Source organism: Pteropus medius, unplaced genomic scaffold, assembly GCF_902729225.1.
Source record: "Pteropus medius unplaced genomic scaffold, Ma_sr-lr_union100, whole genome shotgun sequence".
NCBI lineage: Eukaryota > Metazoa > Chordata > Mammalia > Chiroptera > Pteropodidae > Pteropus > Pteropus medius.
In genome coordinates, this window is record NW_024346503.1 from 94,032 (window position 1) to 109,241 (window position 15,210).

The 15,210-nt window shown below is 41.6% G+C and overlaps 1 protein-coding gene across 4 annotated transcripts in view; it reads left to right on the forward strand.

Annotated features, from left to right (window-relative positions):
* Positions 1-1,820: 1,820 nt before the first annotated feature.
* Positions 1,821-15,210, forward strand: part of PRICKLE2 (prickle planar cell polarity protein 2) — a 150,502-nt gene continuing 137,112 nt past the window's right edge. For 2 of the 4 annotated variants that reach the window (XM_039875753.1, XM_039875757.1), the window contains exon 1: positions 1,821-1,960. The gene's annotated coding sequence lies outside the window, so the exon portion shown is untranslated. The remainder of the gene's footprint in view (positions 1,961-15,210) is intronic. The other 2 variants (XM_039875754.1, XM_039875755.1) reach the window with 2 other exon arrangements.

A 15,210-nucleotide genomic window follows, 5' to 3' on the forward strand; every position in this document is an offset into this window, starting at 1 on the left:
GGATCATTGTTTTCAGTTATTTTGAAATTATAAACTATCCTACAACACACATTCCTGTACATATGTCTTTGCTTGAGTATCCTTTAACATAATTCTCTTTATTTGTCTCTCTCTCTTCTCCCCAACCCTGTAATGATTAATTTTATGTGTCAACTTGACTGGTCTAAGGGATGCCTAGAGGGCTGGTAAACATTATTTTCTAGAGGATGTCTTTGAAACAGATTACCATTTGAATCAGATTTCCTAAAGAAAATCACCAACCTGTGTGGGCATTATCCAATCTGTGGAGGGCCTGAATAGGACAAGAAGGCAGAGAATGGGTCAGTTTGCTCTCTCTGCTTGTGCTGAGGCATCCATATTTTCCTGCTCTGGACATTGGCACTCCTGATTTTCAGGCTTTGGGACTGAGACTTGCATTTATATCATTTGCCACCAATTCTCAGGCCTTTGCACTTGGACTCAATTTTACCACTAGCTTTCTTGGTTCTCCAGTTTATAGACTGCAGACCATGGAACTTCTCCACCTCCAAAACCATGTCAGTCAAATCCTATAACAAATGTCTGTATATATTCTATTGGCTCTGTTTCTCTGGAAAATCCCGACTAACACACACCCCACTCCCACTGTGAGTTTCTTGGGGTTAAGGAATTTATCCTTCATTGGAGCCTGGCACTGAGTTGACACTTAATTCATATCTGTTTCATGAATGACTATGTGCTCACTAAGAAGCGAAACTAGCACTTAGACCAGTCTCAACCTCCAGCAAATATAGATTTCAATAATAACGACAGCTATTGACCGTTCAGCAGTCTATAGCTATTGACTAAGGACCTCCTCTAGTCCAGACATGAGCTAATGCAATCTTTACAACAACCCTGTGAGATGGGAGATTTCACAATCATGCTCTACAGACAGGGAAACTGAGGCATAGGTTATATAACTAGTAAGAGGAGGAGGCCATATCTGAACACAGTCTTGTCTGAAATCAACACCTGTCCTCTTGAATACTGCCTTTTAATTAAAATTGGTATTGTCACAGCCAACATAGGATGTATTTCATTATTCATTTCTTCGTTCGTTCATTCATTCATTCATTCATTCATTCAACCAATGTTTACTGAGAGTTCACAATCCAGGCTGAAAATGGTACAGAGTAATGATTGATGAAAACATTCCTGCTCTGATGGAATTTACAGTGTAAAGGGAGAGACAGATAATGCAAAAAGCGAAAGTATGATGAGTATCTAGAAGGGAGGAATAATGGGGAGATTTAGAAGCACATAGCTTGGGGACTCTTCCCAGGAACAGAGAGTCTCCAATATGTGTGCTGTATTGGATGGGCCTTGAAGGATGAGTGAGTTGTGTGGAGATGGACGGGAGGGATGAAGGCCAAGGGTCCAGCATCTCCCCTGTCTTCCTCATGTGCTCTGCACAGTATCATCTTGCTCTTCAGCCACTGCCGGGTCTCAGGACCCCTGTGGGCAAGGGCCAGGGAGACCCTGTGTCCTTCTACTTCTGAAAGATGGCTAAACAACCCCCGTCCCCCACCCCCACCAGCCCTTTCTAATTTTAAAGCAGTAGCTCCCTTGATTGAAATCTCAATTTGGGAACAGGCATAGGATTGGCTTGTGGCTCTGAATTTTCACCAATAAGCGGAGCGGTAGGTGGGGAGGCGTCCCTTTAAGCAGCCGAGAGGCAGTCTGGAGAGCTTGTAGCTTCTCCCACCAGGACCTGAGATTTTTCTGGATCGAGGCTGTGCAGGGAGCAGCTGCCACCGCCCGGGAATGTTACCTCCCTTGCACGGAGCCCCTGCAGGGCCCCCTCTGGCTTTGGGCAGTTGGCGGCAGACACCCCGCTGGGCTTCTTAGCCGCTGCCGCACCCGCTGTCCCTTCCCGGCTCCCTCTAAGTTCCCTGACGGCAGAGGCGCCACAGCTGCGAGCAATGCAAGGCTGAGCCGGGTAAGTGGCCCCCATGGCCCGGCTGCACGGAGCGGGGCGCTGGGACGCATTTGCTCCTAGTTTTCACGACTTTCCCAGGGAAAAGGGGGCCTTGAACTGGGAAACTAACCTATAGGAGAGATGCAACTTGGCCACAGAGACTAGAAAATTGTGAGCTCTGGGGAGAACGACCTAGGATCATTTTCGGTCTGAGTGTCTGCCAGCTTTTGCGCAGCCACTTTATTAACCAGTAATAGTAATAATGATATAATCGTGAGGAGGGGATACTGTTGTTATTGTAATAAGACTTCTTCAGGGGAAACATTGAAACTTCCCAGAGCTTGCTTTCTAAACAGCCTTTATTCTTTTTCAATTCATTTCCCTCAAAGTTTAAAATGTGTTTCTAATCACCTACTTATTATTAACCTTACACTTTCAAAATTATTTTAATGCCTTCAGGAGGGTCTACTTAAAAAAAATTATTTACTTCTTCCCACACTCCTAATTGTTTATCTCCCTAGATCTTTCCAAATGCATTTCTTTTCTCTTCGGTGGATTTCTGTAATTAAGCAACTCTGTATTTGACGGTTTATTCTCTCCCAAGTAGGAGTGGAGGTGGAGGAGAGACCTCCCCTCTCTTGCCCTTCCTAGCTCTATTTAAGGGAGTTGGTAGGATGAGAAGGCTGTTGGGGTGGGGGGGTAGTTCATCGGAACCTTGCTTTCCCAGGTTTCCAAATGTACTGGCTTAGCTGCTGGGAGAGTCAAGATTTGGTGAAGACTGGGATCATGTAAATCTGGGGTGTCTGGGCAGCTGTATGCTGGGAAATTTTAATACCAAAATATTCCATAGGGGTTGGGAGGGGGTATTTAAAAGATGCAGTTTCAGCTTCCTCCCTCTCTCTCCCCAGTCTGTTCACTTGTGTGTACCTAAGCTAGAAGCTGAGAACCTAATGCAGAGGGTCAGAGTTTTTTGGGGGTTTTTTGTTTGTTTGTTTCTTGTTTTTTTTAAAAGATGAGGCAGGCAGAAGAAATACCTTCCAAAATTGGAGCAAAGTCTGATGCATGGATTGCCAGATTCTATTTCCACCCATATTAAATTATTTTGGCTTTTAGTGGCCTTTATTTATACTTGTTTAGGTGGTGTGAATCATTTGTGTACTTTGGGTGCCCTGCTTTCGGCAAACAGATGTTTTTATCTGTGCAACTAGTTGAGTGATAGGGAGATGGACGTGTCCCTTATGTACAGACAGAACAAATACCACTTGGGGAGGACTTGGGCCTTTCTTGTTCAAATCATCAACTGCCAAATCTTCCTAGCCATTGGGCAATTCAGATAAAGGTGTCAAGTGAGCCCAGCAGTGAAGAATTTATATGTACAGCTAATTCTGTTCCTCCTACAATAAAACATCTTCCCATGGGGCCAAAGTAAGGGGGAGGGAGGCTTATAAAAATGATCTTGTGTTCTTAGTCACTGACTGCCCAGCTCCCCCTGGATTTCTGAGAACCTGCCAGGAGAAACTGTTGACTGGATGGAAGTTTTAAGAAATGCAGAACAGAAATCAGTACAAGCCCTCCTTGAGCAACTTTTATTTCTGTTTGGAGGAAAGGAACACTTTGTTAGAATAACAAATCGTGGCTGCTTTTCAAGAGCAGAAAACCGTTCTTGTTCTGAAGGCAGATTCGTTTTAAGAGTGTGAATCATTTGGTTTAGGGTTGTTTTTTTCTTTTGCGGTGGAGGCTTGGAGATGATTAAACGTCCTGTCTGCAGGAAATTACCAGGAGATTTGAGTATTTTCCTGAATCAGCCTCAGATGGTACACAGCTTTGGGTGTAATACAAGAAAGCTCTGTTACTAGGCAATCTTTTTGCAGTGATACCCTCAGTCTCTCTCAGGCTTTCAAGGTTCTCCATCAACAAGCCTTTTATTTTTTATTTTCAGGCTTCCATTTAAGAAACTGAAATAACTCTCCCGTTCCCTTCATGAGCTTTTTAAGATGGAAATTATTTTTGAGACAGTTTTATCGAGCCCACTTCCCTATTGGCCTCCTCCCACTAGCCTCAGCAGGAAAAGCTCTTGGCTCCTTTTCCCAAGATTTCTTTTAAGCCTGGATTGTTATCCTTAGGGACACAGATGTCTCGAGGAATGAGAAATGCAAAGGTTTGAACTAGTGCTCCCCAATTTGTTGGTGACATTTATGGTCTTTGTAGAGCCGTTTGCAGAGAACGCAAAGTAGTTCTGGGTTACGTTTACCCCAAAGTGTATCAACAATGTGGTGAACGGACAATTAAAAGACTCTAAGGAACAAGCTAGGGATGCAGTGAGCTGCTTTGTGTAGCTGTACTTACAGAGATCTGCAGTTTTTAATAATTTGGAAAACCAAATCTTAGAGATGCTGTGCTCCCCAAGCGATTTTTCTTAATCTTTCCTGAAAGGTACCCAGTCTCATTAAGTACTTCCTAGCTGTATAATCAAATAGGAGAGCTCTGGGTAAATATAAACTCAGTATGATATTCTGATATCAATGAGAGGAAGCAGAGAGAATAATTTTTTTTTTTTTTTTTAGCTACCAGAACACAGAATGGTAATCTTTTTTGAATATAATGAAACTTTATGGAAATTGTAGTGAGATTTTAAATGTAATGTTCCAAAAAAATTTCTTTGCTATTTTTTATTTTCTCAAAATCTAAATGGCAAGGGATTCTTTTTCAGGATACATAGCATTTGATTACCATGCAGTTTTTTTGGTGACCTTCTTTTTTCTCATCCTGCTGCTCTGTGTGACAAGCAGAGGAAGACTCGTTTTTGCAAAGATTGTATCTGGACATCTTCCAGAAGGATGGCAGATGTAGAGGTGGCAGAGGGGACAGACAGACACAGGTACTGTGGGATTCAATGTCTGGGAAAACTCTTGAAGGATTTCTCTGTAAATTTAGCCTAGAGGCCTTTGAGAATTGCTTCACAGTTGACTTTTACCAGCCAGCCTGTGTATAGAAATCATTATACCCAGCATGAGGGTCTCCCTGCTCACAGTACACCTTCCCAGGCTGGATGCCAGTCCACAGGGAGTATATACATCATATTGCTTATCACAGCTTTGAAAGTTTGCTTCATACTCCTTTTTCTTTAAAAAAAAAAAAGAAAGAGAAAGAAAAAGAAAAGGAAAAATGAAAGAAAAAGAAAAGAAAAACTGTGACTACTTGATTTCTTGGGAATATTTGCAGATTACTGTGCATTTACATAGGCTGTTCTATTTAGTCACTGATTTTAATTTAATTTTTCCAGTGATCAAGGTTCTGTTCAGGCTTCTGAGGGTGAGTAAATATCTATTGATTTGGATTTCTGATAAATTCTAATTTTGACCACTGGGCTCTTAAGCCTGGAGAAGAGGTCTCATACTTGCATATTATAAATTATAATAGTAATAAACAGAATGATAGCTGTTAACTTACTGAGTTTTTGTCAAGCACAGACTAAATGTCATATCAGTCAGTCTTTCTTAGACCTCCCTGTGCATAAGAATATCCTTCAGAGTCTGTTTCAGTAAGTCTGTGATAAGAAATCTGCAGTTTAAGAAGTACCCCAGATGAGACCTTGGACTCTGTCTTGAGACAAACTTTGCTTTTTGTTCATTGTCATTTAAAATCCTTGCAGTAATCCTGTGGAATAGATGCTATTATGATCTCTCTTTCATAGATGATGAAGGGTAGGCTCAGAAGAGGTTAGTAAACTCCCTAGGTCACACACCTATAAGTGAGCACGCAGGGGACCTGAACCTGTGACTGTCCAACTCCAGAGTCCATGTGCTCAAGCTTCTTCTGCTCTTGGTAGTTGGGGGGTCTTCTCTTTACAATTTGGACCTACCGATCCCTCACCTAACTCTCTTTGCTGACGGCCCCCTCTCTAGGATGTTGGTGTTCAGGAGGCGGCAGCAGCCCATGAGACCCTTTGATACGTTACACTGTGGCAGAATTTAGGAAGACTGGATGGAGGTGTGGGCATTGGTGTTAATATATGAGGAGTGTCCAGCTAATTTGCCTTGAGTTCTCCATCTGCTGAACCGAGACAACTCAAGCTGAGACTGATTTCTTTGTGAAGTGCTTTTAATTCCCTTAGCTTTTGGAATCTTTAAAGCAGCTCTGTGCCCTTCAGGTGGCCCTTTCACAGTTCCCAATGCCACTTCCTTTCTTCCTATCCAGACCCTCCCCACAGAGTCCCCCACAAGACCCTTCTCAGACCACATGCCTAAGAAGGTTGAAGCCTCTTCCTAATGCCTATGACTGACTCCACCTGCATTCCCCTCTTTTCCCTCTATTTCCTGCATAAACCGCTCCCACTATGGTTAATTCCTGCAGAAAGCAAATGCAGAGGGTATGTTGTGAGAAGAGAGGCAGAGATGAGAAGGAGTCTCATTTAGGCCTCTTGCTTAATTCCTTCTTGGTCTGACCTGATTTGTCTTGCCCCTGGGCACACGGACCAGTGCTGATTTATCTGGCTTAATTGCTGCAGGATTGTGGTACAGAACAAACCACTTAACCTCATGAGCTTTGCCTCCATTATCTGTAAAATGGAATGCTCATGTCAACCCTTTCTCCTTTGAGTACAAGTGACATAATGTCTGTGGAAGCACTTTGGACTTTGTTCAAACACATTTTCAAGACGTGATCATGTTGCCTTCTATTAATGGTTCCCATACTGTGTTCTAGGGAGCACCTGCTTGGCGAATTGCTCTTCCAAACAAGAAAGCAAAAAATGGTTCCTTGTATATTTGGAAATGTAATATCTTGCCTCTCCCTTTTAAGAAATTACACTTCATGCTTGTGTATTAGAGGCTTCTAGCCCTAGAGCAGAGAAACCTGACTTTGCATTTGACTTTGCATTTTCCATGCTAACGCGACCCGCGACCCGAACCACTTTGCAGCCTCACCTGTTAACTTGCTGCAGAACACACTTCGGGGAAGCTACTAGGCTTCAAAATGTTGGTTCTCCTACTTATTTTAGTCTGTCTTCGGATAAGTCACTTACGTCTTTGAACCATTTTCTTATCTGTAAAATGAGCATTATAATGGTATCTACCCTACAGAGTTTTAGAGAAAGTTAAATCAAAGACGTAGAGATCACCTTCCACCTTTCAGGAGCATTTGTCTGAATGTTCCCTACTTCTTGAGGCTTTCTTCTTTCTTTTGTAGGTATCTGTATATCCCACTTGCCACATCTTAACTCTGACCTCAGTCACCTTTGCTGCTCTTTCTCCTGGACTGCTCTTGTCCATTCTCTCCTCGTTCTTCTCCATTTCAGCTTTATTTGCTCCCTTGCTGACATCACCCAGTCCATGACTTTCTGCAATGACTACGGGATTTATATCTTCAGCCTGAATTTCTCTCCCAAGCTCCAGACTTACATACACAACTCTCTTCTCAGTGTCTTTATTAGATGTTAAACAGGCTTCTCGAACTTAATGTGTCACAGCACAACTCTTAATTTATTCCTCTTCTGGTACCTTTACCAGGTCAGCAAACGGTGCCTGCAGCCGCCCAGTTGCTCAAGTTAACTTTTGGCATCTTTGATCTTTCTATTTTCCACACACTCCCATGTCCAATCCAGAGAGGAAGTCCTTTCAGCTCAACCTCAAAAATATATCTCAAATTTGGTGTGGGGGAGGAAGAGGGAAGACTGGCTGGAAAGGGGCTTGAGGTAACTCATAGTGCTGAAATGCTTTTCTGTCTTGATAGAGTGTAAGTTTCCCGAGTATAGACATTTGTCAAAATCGATCAAACTCCACACATCATATACACATTCTGCTGCACATAAATTACACCTCAGTTAAAAAAATATGATAGAAAATATATATATATCCCAAACGGGATCACTGCTCACTATCTCCACAGGCACAACATTATTACATGTGACCATCATTTTTCACATTGGTAATTTAATAACCTTCCCAAATTCCTAGTGTTTCTAAAACTTAAATCAGACCATACCACTTGCCTGTTTAACAGCTTCCTGTTGCAATAAGAACAACATCCAAATTACTGTGAGCTGTGAGATCCTCACCAACCACCACCTTGACAAGCTCTGGTCCTTGCCTACCTCTGCAAGCACATCTCCCTCCCCCAAACACTAGGCCCTATGCTCCAGCCACACCAGCCCTTCAACACCCCAGGTTCCTGCCTGCCTTTCGGCCTTTGTACTTGCTGTTCTTTGATTGGTATGCTCTTCATCTTGAATGCTCGGCCTGGCTGGCAGCTTCTGATCATTGAAGCCTTAGCTTACACATCATCCTGCCAAGAGGACTTCCTACCTGCCTTTGCTTCGACATCCCCCCTGTCACACACACACACCACCTTTTTCTTTGCCATATTACCTACTCATTTGTGTCCAAAGCAACTCTCAAGATCCAAAATATTTGTTTCTAGTATGGTAACTGTCTGCCTCTCCCTCTAGCCCCTTAAGGACAGGGGCTGTGCTGTTCAGATTGTGTGTTCAGTGCACAGTACCTTCCATCTAAAGGGGCTTACTGAGTTCAATGGCCATTACCTAGCTCAGTGTCTGACAACAATTGCAAGAAAATTGTGAGTTAATGAAAATTTGTAAATATTTATTATACTCACTCTTCTCCTTTTCTCATCTCCCTCTTCCTTCCTAGGGGATAAAAAGACGAATGTGCTTTTTGACCTCACTAAGTCATGTACTTAATGTTGCCGAGTCTCGTGTTTTTTGTTTTTGTTTTTTTAATCGTAAAATGAGGTTACCCCTTGTGGAGGTCTGTAAACCTCTTGAAGGAGGGTGTGATTGCGGTAGGAGTGAGGCATTAGGGATTCATCACCTTTTAATAATTGCGCCCCCAGCTAATGGTTTTCTTTGAAGACCCACAGCTTCTGAACTCTCCTGCTGAGGAAGTCTGATCAGATGCAGCTGCTGCTCTGGGAATTGACTTGGGATGCAAAGATTTTTGATCAACCACAACTCCCATGAATGGCTTTGGACTCAGAGGGCAGTATACATGTATACATTTTGATCTGTTGGAGAAAATCCTGACCAGAGATAAAAGTCTAGATTGGATGTATAATGCCCCAACTTTCTCCCCTTCCTGCTCCCAAAGGCCCTCACCCAATATCATTGCTGGAGTACTCATTTAAAAAGCAGAGCAAAGAATTGTACGTTCTAGAAATGGGGAGAAAAAATCAACAGATATTTATGAGGATGAGGATATACTTCTCTGAGCAGGAAGAGAATAATACAAGCTTTTCTGAAAACCCACAAGCCATGGTTTATTTATTTGGACTCTTCATCAAGTTACTAGGACATGAATAGTGTAGAAGTTTTATTTGCCTGGAGCTCTAGTTAAGGATTAGGGGGCCCTTTCAGAGCTCAGGAGACAGCGCTGTGATTGATTAGTGATGTCTACGAGCAGCAAGAACCATCTTTGGTTTTGAACATAAAAAATTAGAGATTGTTAGATTTGGAAGGGCCCATGGAGATTGTCCTTTCAACTCTTGACCTACTAACACCTATGTTGTGTGTCGAGGGCTTTACAAAAACAATCAAAACAATCATGAAAAAATAAAGTAATAACCTTTACATTTTTAGGCCTTTGTTCCCTCAAGGGTCTCATCAGCGTTCTCAGTATGGCATACTGTGGCGCTTCGTAGGGATGTTCTGTGTAGCTTCCAGTTAAGTTTGGGAAATTCCATATTGCTGTATCCCTGTCTCAAAGATACATAAGGCACAATGCACATATTAAATTAAGGTCCTGAGAAGAATTCTGTCAGACATTATTTCCCAACGCGGTTTAATCCCAGGACACTATTCAGAGACACCTTTTGCCACCTCATAGAACATTCTTTAGATGTTGCTATACAATGTTTAGATAATGGAGAATATATTAATTTCCTGTAGCTGCTGTACCAAATTGCCATAAACCTGGCGGCTTAAAGCAACAGAAATTTATTCTCTCACAGTTCTGGAGGCTGAAAGTTTGAGAACCAAGGTGTTGGCAGGACTATATTCCCTTCAGATGCTCTGGGAGAGAATCCCTTCCTTGCCTCTTCGAGTTTCTGGTGGCTGCCAGCAATCCTTGATGTTTCTTGGTTTGTGGCCACATCACTCCGATATCTACCTCCATCTTCACATTGTCTTCTTTGCGCATATCTCAAAGCTCCTTCTGCTTTTGTCTGATGAGGACACTTACGATGACACTTAGGACTCACCCGGATAAACCAGGATAATCTTCTCATTTCAAAATCCTTAATTATATTTGCAAGGACTTTTTTCCCAAATAAGGTAATATTCACAGGTTCCAGGACTTAGGATCTGGATATATCTTTGGGGTACTAGTTTTGAACCAACCACATAGGGGCACATTGATTCAAGAGTCAGGAGACCTGGGTCAAGTTCTCGATTTCCTAAGAACTCCCCAACCCCACCCTGCTTGCATGGGGAAGCAAGAAGAATGCTTAAATCAGGAGTCAGGGCCCATTTCTTTACCCCTCAGAACCTCAGTTTCCTTAAATATAAAATGGGATATAGTTATACATACTTCATATGCTTTTATTAGTATAAAGATTAAGTGAGATAATATTTTTACATGCTCAGCACAGGTGAACACTAATTAAATATTAGTTAACTAGTGTAATTATGTATTTTTACTATTGCTACTGCTCCTACCACTATTATATGCCTTCTCTCTGAACCTTATAGTCAAATGAAGTAATAAGGTCTGTGCTACTCCAAGAATATCCAGGGCTCCTTTTCAGAACTAGCAAACAATGTTTCTGATCTCTTAAAGGCCACATTATATTTTTAAAATCTTTTTACTGAAGTATAATTTACATATAGCTAAGTAAACATATCATAGGTGTTTAGCTCAGTGAAATTTTATAAACTAAACACACCTATGTTACCAACATGCAGATTGAGAATAAAATGTCACAGCGCTCCAGAAGCCCCTTCCGCACCCATCCTCTTAGTACTAACCACTATCCTTACTTCGGGCATCATAGACTTTGCTGTTCTACTTTACATAAGTGGAATCATGCAATATGTACTGTTTTGTATCTAGCTTCTTTCATTCAATATTCTGTTTGTGTGGTTTAATCATTTTGTCATATATAGTTGTAGATCATTTATTTGTTGTATGGTGTTCCGTTATTAAATAGATCACAATTTATCCATGCGATTGTTCATGGGCTTTTGGTTACTCTTTAGTTAGAGGCTATTACAAAGAATGCTATTTGGACATTTTAATACATATCTTTGGAGGGAAATATATAATGCTGAGACAATTCATAATACTTTTAATCAAGAACTCTCCCCCAACCCTGCCCCAAATGCCTGCTTCAGATGCTCTGCAGTATGAGGATCTTCTCATAACCAAAGATCATGTCTGATTTAAAGAAACTGGTATTCTTCCCTGGCTTACCCAGCCCCCTCCTAAGCCATTGGCCAAGCCTACATTTCCTTGATGTGTTGAAATCTTTTCAACCACCACACTTTCCAGAATACTTTCCTTGGCCTGTCTTCCAGTGGGCTGGGACTGGATGTGGTAATTTTGAAGGCGTCAACACCCAGCTAGAGACACAATTCCACCTCCCAGCATCCTACTCAGTGCCGTCTCATTCATTTACTGACGCCCCCACTGCCAGTGCCAAGTCAGCCCTTTCTTTCTTGACTGCCTTAAAGACATGATGGGCCACAGATGTTCTTTTCTTTCTCCATCAGGGACCTCCACTGAACTAATCCCACACCCCTTTTCATAATCCCAGGCCTCATTTTTGGAACACCCCAAACCATTTTATGGATTAGATGGTCCCCAATTGAAGGTTAGGGGCAGAGGGTGAAGGAAGGAGCTAGCAGAATGACATGGTGGTGAACCAGAAACTTGGTACCATTGCTCTAAAAGGCTGAGAGCTGCTGCTTCAACTCAGCCATGTAATTATTCTTTTGTCAAGGAAGTTTAGACTTCATCCTTCCATGACTCTTGGTGTTACATATATGAGAGACTCTTCCTAGATCCCAAGTTCAGTTCAATCATGGGTGAAGCATTGCTACCATGTGGTAAATGGTAGAATCATATGTGTGGCTTTGCCTAGGGTTCCATTAATTTGTACCAAATTGGCAATTTACACATGTCAAATCTGGAATTAGGTAGAGAAATATAGGGTGGATAATAGGCCCAGTTCCCAAAACATCCCAGAGAAATCTAAATGCAATTAGTCTTGTCTTTTCCCTTTGTCTTATCCATTTGGTCCCCCCAACCCAACTTTTGTTGTTGTTGGCCTTAAAAATATATCTGTGACAGATGGAATGGGGAGGGAGGCCTGGAAAATAATACATTGTAAGTGTCTTTGTTCTGTTCTCCTGTTTATTTTTATTGCCTGGTGACCAAGAAGTAGGAAAGAAAGTGGAGGTGCTAAGGAAGGGTGAGGTTGACTCTGGAAGGCTTTTTTTTATCTATTCAAGTTAACAAAAGATTAAGCCATACTTTTCTGTAGGATTATATCTCACAAAAATGAACAAATAATTGAGCAACCTCAGGTCAGACTCCTTTGGAGATTTAATTACAATAATAGCTGTCATTTATTTTCTATATGACCAGTAGTGTATTTTGGACTTCTGTACATCATAGGTCAACAAATGTTTTCTATAAAGAGCCGGACAGGTCTTCCCATAAGCAGCCTGAGGTGACCTCTGAAAATGGTTTGCTCTTGACCCAGAAAACCCGACAAAATCATACAAATCAAGAGGTTCAAATCTTCGTGTTCACTTTAAAAACACTCATGAAACTGCCAAGGCCATCAAGTGTATGTATATCCAAAAAGCCACCAAGTATCTGAAGGATGTCACTTTATAGAAGCAGTGTGTGCCATTCCATCGTTACAATGGTGGAGTTAGTTGATAAGTGTGCCTGGGCCAAACAGTGGGCCTGCACGCAGAGTCAGTTGCCCAGAAAGAGTGCTGAATTTTTGCTGCAGATGCTTAAAAATGCAGAGAGTAATGCTGGACTTAAGGGTTTAGATGTAGATTCTCTGGTCAGTCATTGAGCACATCCAGGTGAGCAAAGCTCCCAAGATGCTGCGTAGAACTTACAGAGTTCGTGGCCGGGTTAACCCCTACATTGAGATGATCCCTGCCACATTGAGATGATCCTCGCTGAAAAAGAGCAGATTGTTCCTAACCCAGAAGAGGAGGTTGCACAGAAGAAAAAGATATCCCAGAAGAAACTGAAGAAACAAAAGCCTATGGCCTAGGAGTAAATTTAGCATCAAATAAATGCTAATAAAATAAAAAAGCCAGACAGTAAATATTTTAGGTTTTGTGAGTCAAAAGGCAAAATTGAGGACAGTATGTAAGTACTTAGATAACAACAAAAAAAGATTGTCACGAAGTTTTTATTGACAAAATTCAAAATATATTGATAATAAAACATGTGTAACTTTTTTTTTTAATACAGATCTACTAATGAGAAACATGGAATTCTTTTGGGGGGGGTAAGGATTAGCGTTAACTATTCCCTATCATCAAATTGATTGCAAATAATTATCCCCAAAAAGCACTATTAGCTCATGGGCTCTACAAAACAGGTGGTGGGCTTCATTTGGTTTGCAAGCCATAGTTTTATTTATATTATTGTTGAGCTTTATTTATCAGTAATCATTAAGCTGGGCTGCACAGGATGGAGAAAAACTCACCAGTGCTATAAATGGGTTGAACATTTATTTATCTCCCTGTAAGAGAAGTTTAGAGGTGGCTGTATAGGGTTGGTCTGGCAGCTTCACTATGTCATAGTGACCCAAGTTTCTTTTTTTCCTCCCCTGCCAACCTCGGCATATGGCTTCCTTCCTCTGAGTCATTCCATAGTCCCAGTTGCTGCCACCACATCTGCATTCCACGCAGCAACAGGAAAAGGAGGAAGAAGTACATATCTATCTTTTTTTTTTTTTTAAGAAGACTCCTCAAAGTTCCACCTACTCCTGCTACCATCTCCTTGGCCAGAATTTGTTCACATGACCTCACATCTCTGCAGAAGAGCCTGAGAAATGCTCTCATCTACTCCAGCTGTTAGTGTGTTTAGATCACAGTGGGAATCCTGCTGCCGAGGGGGCAGGCGAGATGCTGGGAAAAGAAACTAGCATTCTCTGCCGTATGTAACAAGGGCAAAAAGTGAGCCTTTGCGGAGATTATCATCTTCCCAAGGCCTCGTGGCAGCGGACTGGGATTTGGACCAGGTCTGCCTAACTCCAAAGTCTCTTCTCCCTGTGTCTGTCCTCAAGCATTGTGGAAGGTAGGCATGTATAATATTAGAAATGAGGCGATGAGTGATTTGTACCCTTGTTCTTTCCAAAGATATTCCTAAGGCACCAATAACAAAGGATGACAACCATCATCCATCAGTGGAGAGCCCTTTAAAGGCTGGACCAGAACACATGGCAGCTTTTGAAGCTAAAATGGGACCTCCTGCTTCCCCCTAAACATAATGTATATCTTGAGATCCTACTAAACCTTCTCTTCAGTCAAATAAAACAGGAAACAAGTGCAGTAGCCAAACAAGCTCAGACATGCACTCAGAGAAAAAGCTAGCAAGCCTTGCCATTCCACTTACCTACCAAGCTGCATGAAAGAAAGGACAAGGAAGTGAGAAAACAGTGTCAAGGCACGTGGCCTTTTAAAATTACCCTACTCACTACAATGGCTTATAATTTAGCCAACCAGGTTCACAACTTTGTATCCTACATGGGAAGCTAGGGGAAGGTAGATATAGGGGTTCAGTTTCCTTCTACATACCACATCTATCTATCTATCTATCTATCTATCTATCTATCTATCTATCTATGGAATCTGAAACCTCATATCTATATGTGTGTTTACGTATATGTGTGTGTGTGTGTGTGTGTGTGTATGCTTACATATGTGTGATATATAGACATAGATATGGAAATCTAGCTATTAGAATGTTTGAGTGCTTGCTAAATACCAAATCATTTATCTCACGTAATCTCACAATGGTATTTTGGGGTGCCATATTCACTTTCATTTTTAACATAAGTAAATGCAATGTTGAGAGGTTAAATAATTTGCCCAAGACCACATAGCTGGTAAGCAGTGAACCTAGGCAGTTGGACTTGAGTCTTCACTTTGAACTCTATTATTCCTGACTGTAATATTTAAGTCACCATGTGAGATAAAACCTATAGTAATATTTCCAACAAAGCACAAGGGATTACAACAGAAGGAATGATTAATTTTGACTTGGGGAAGGGATAGGGAAAGT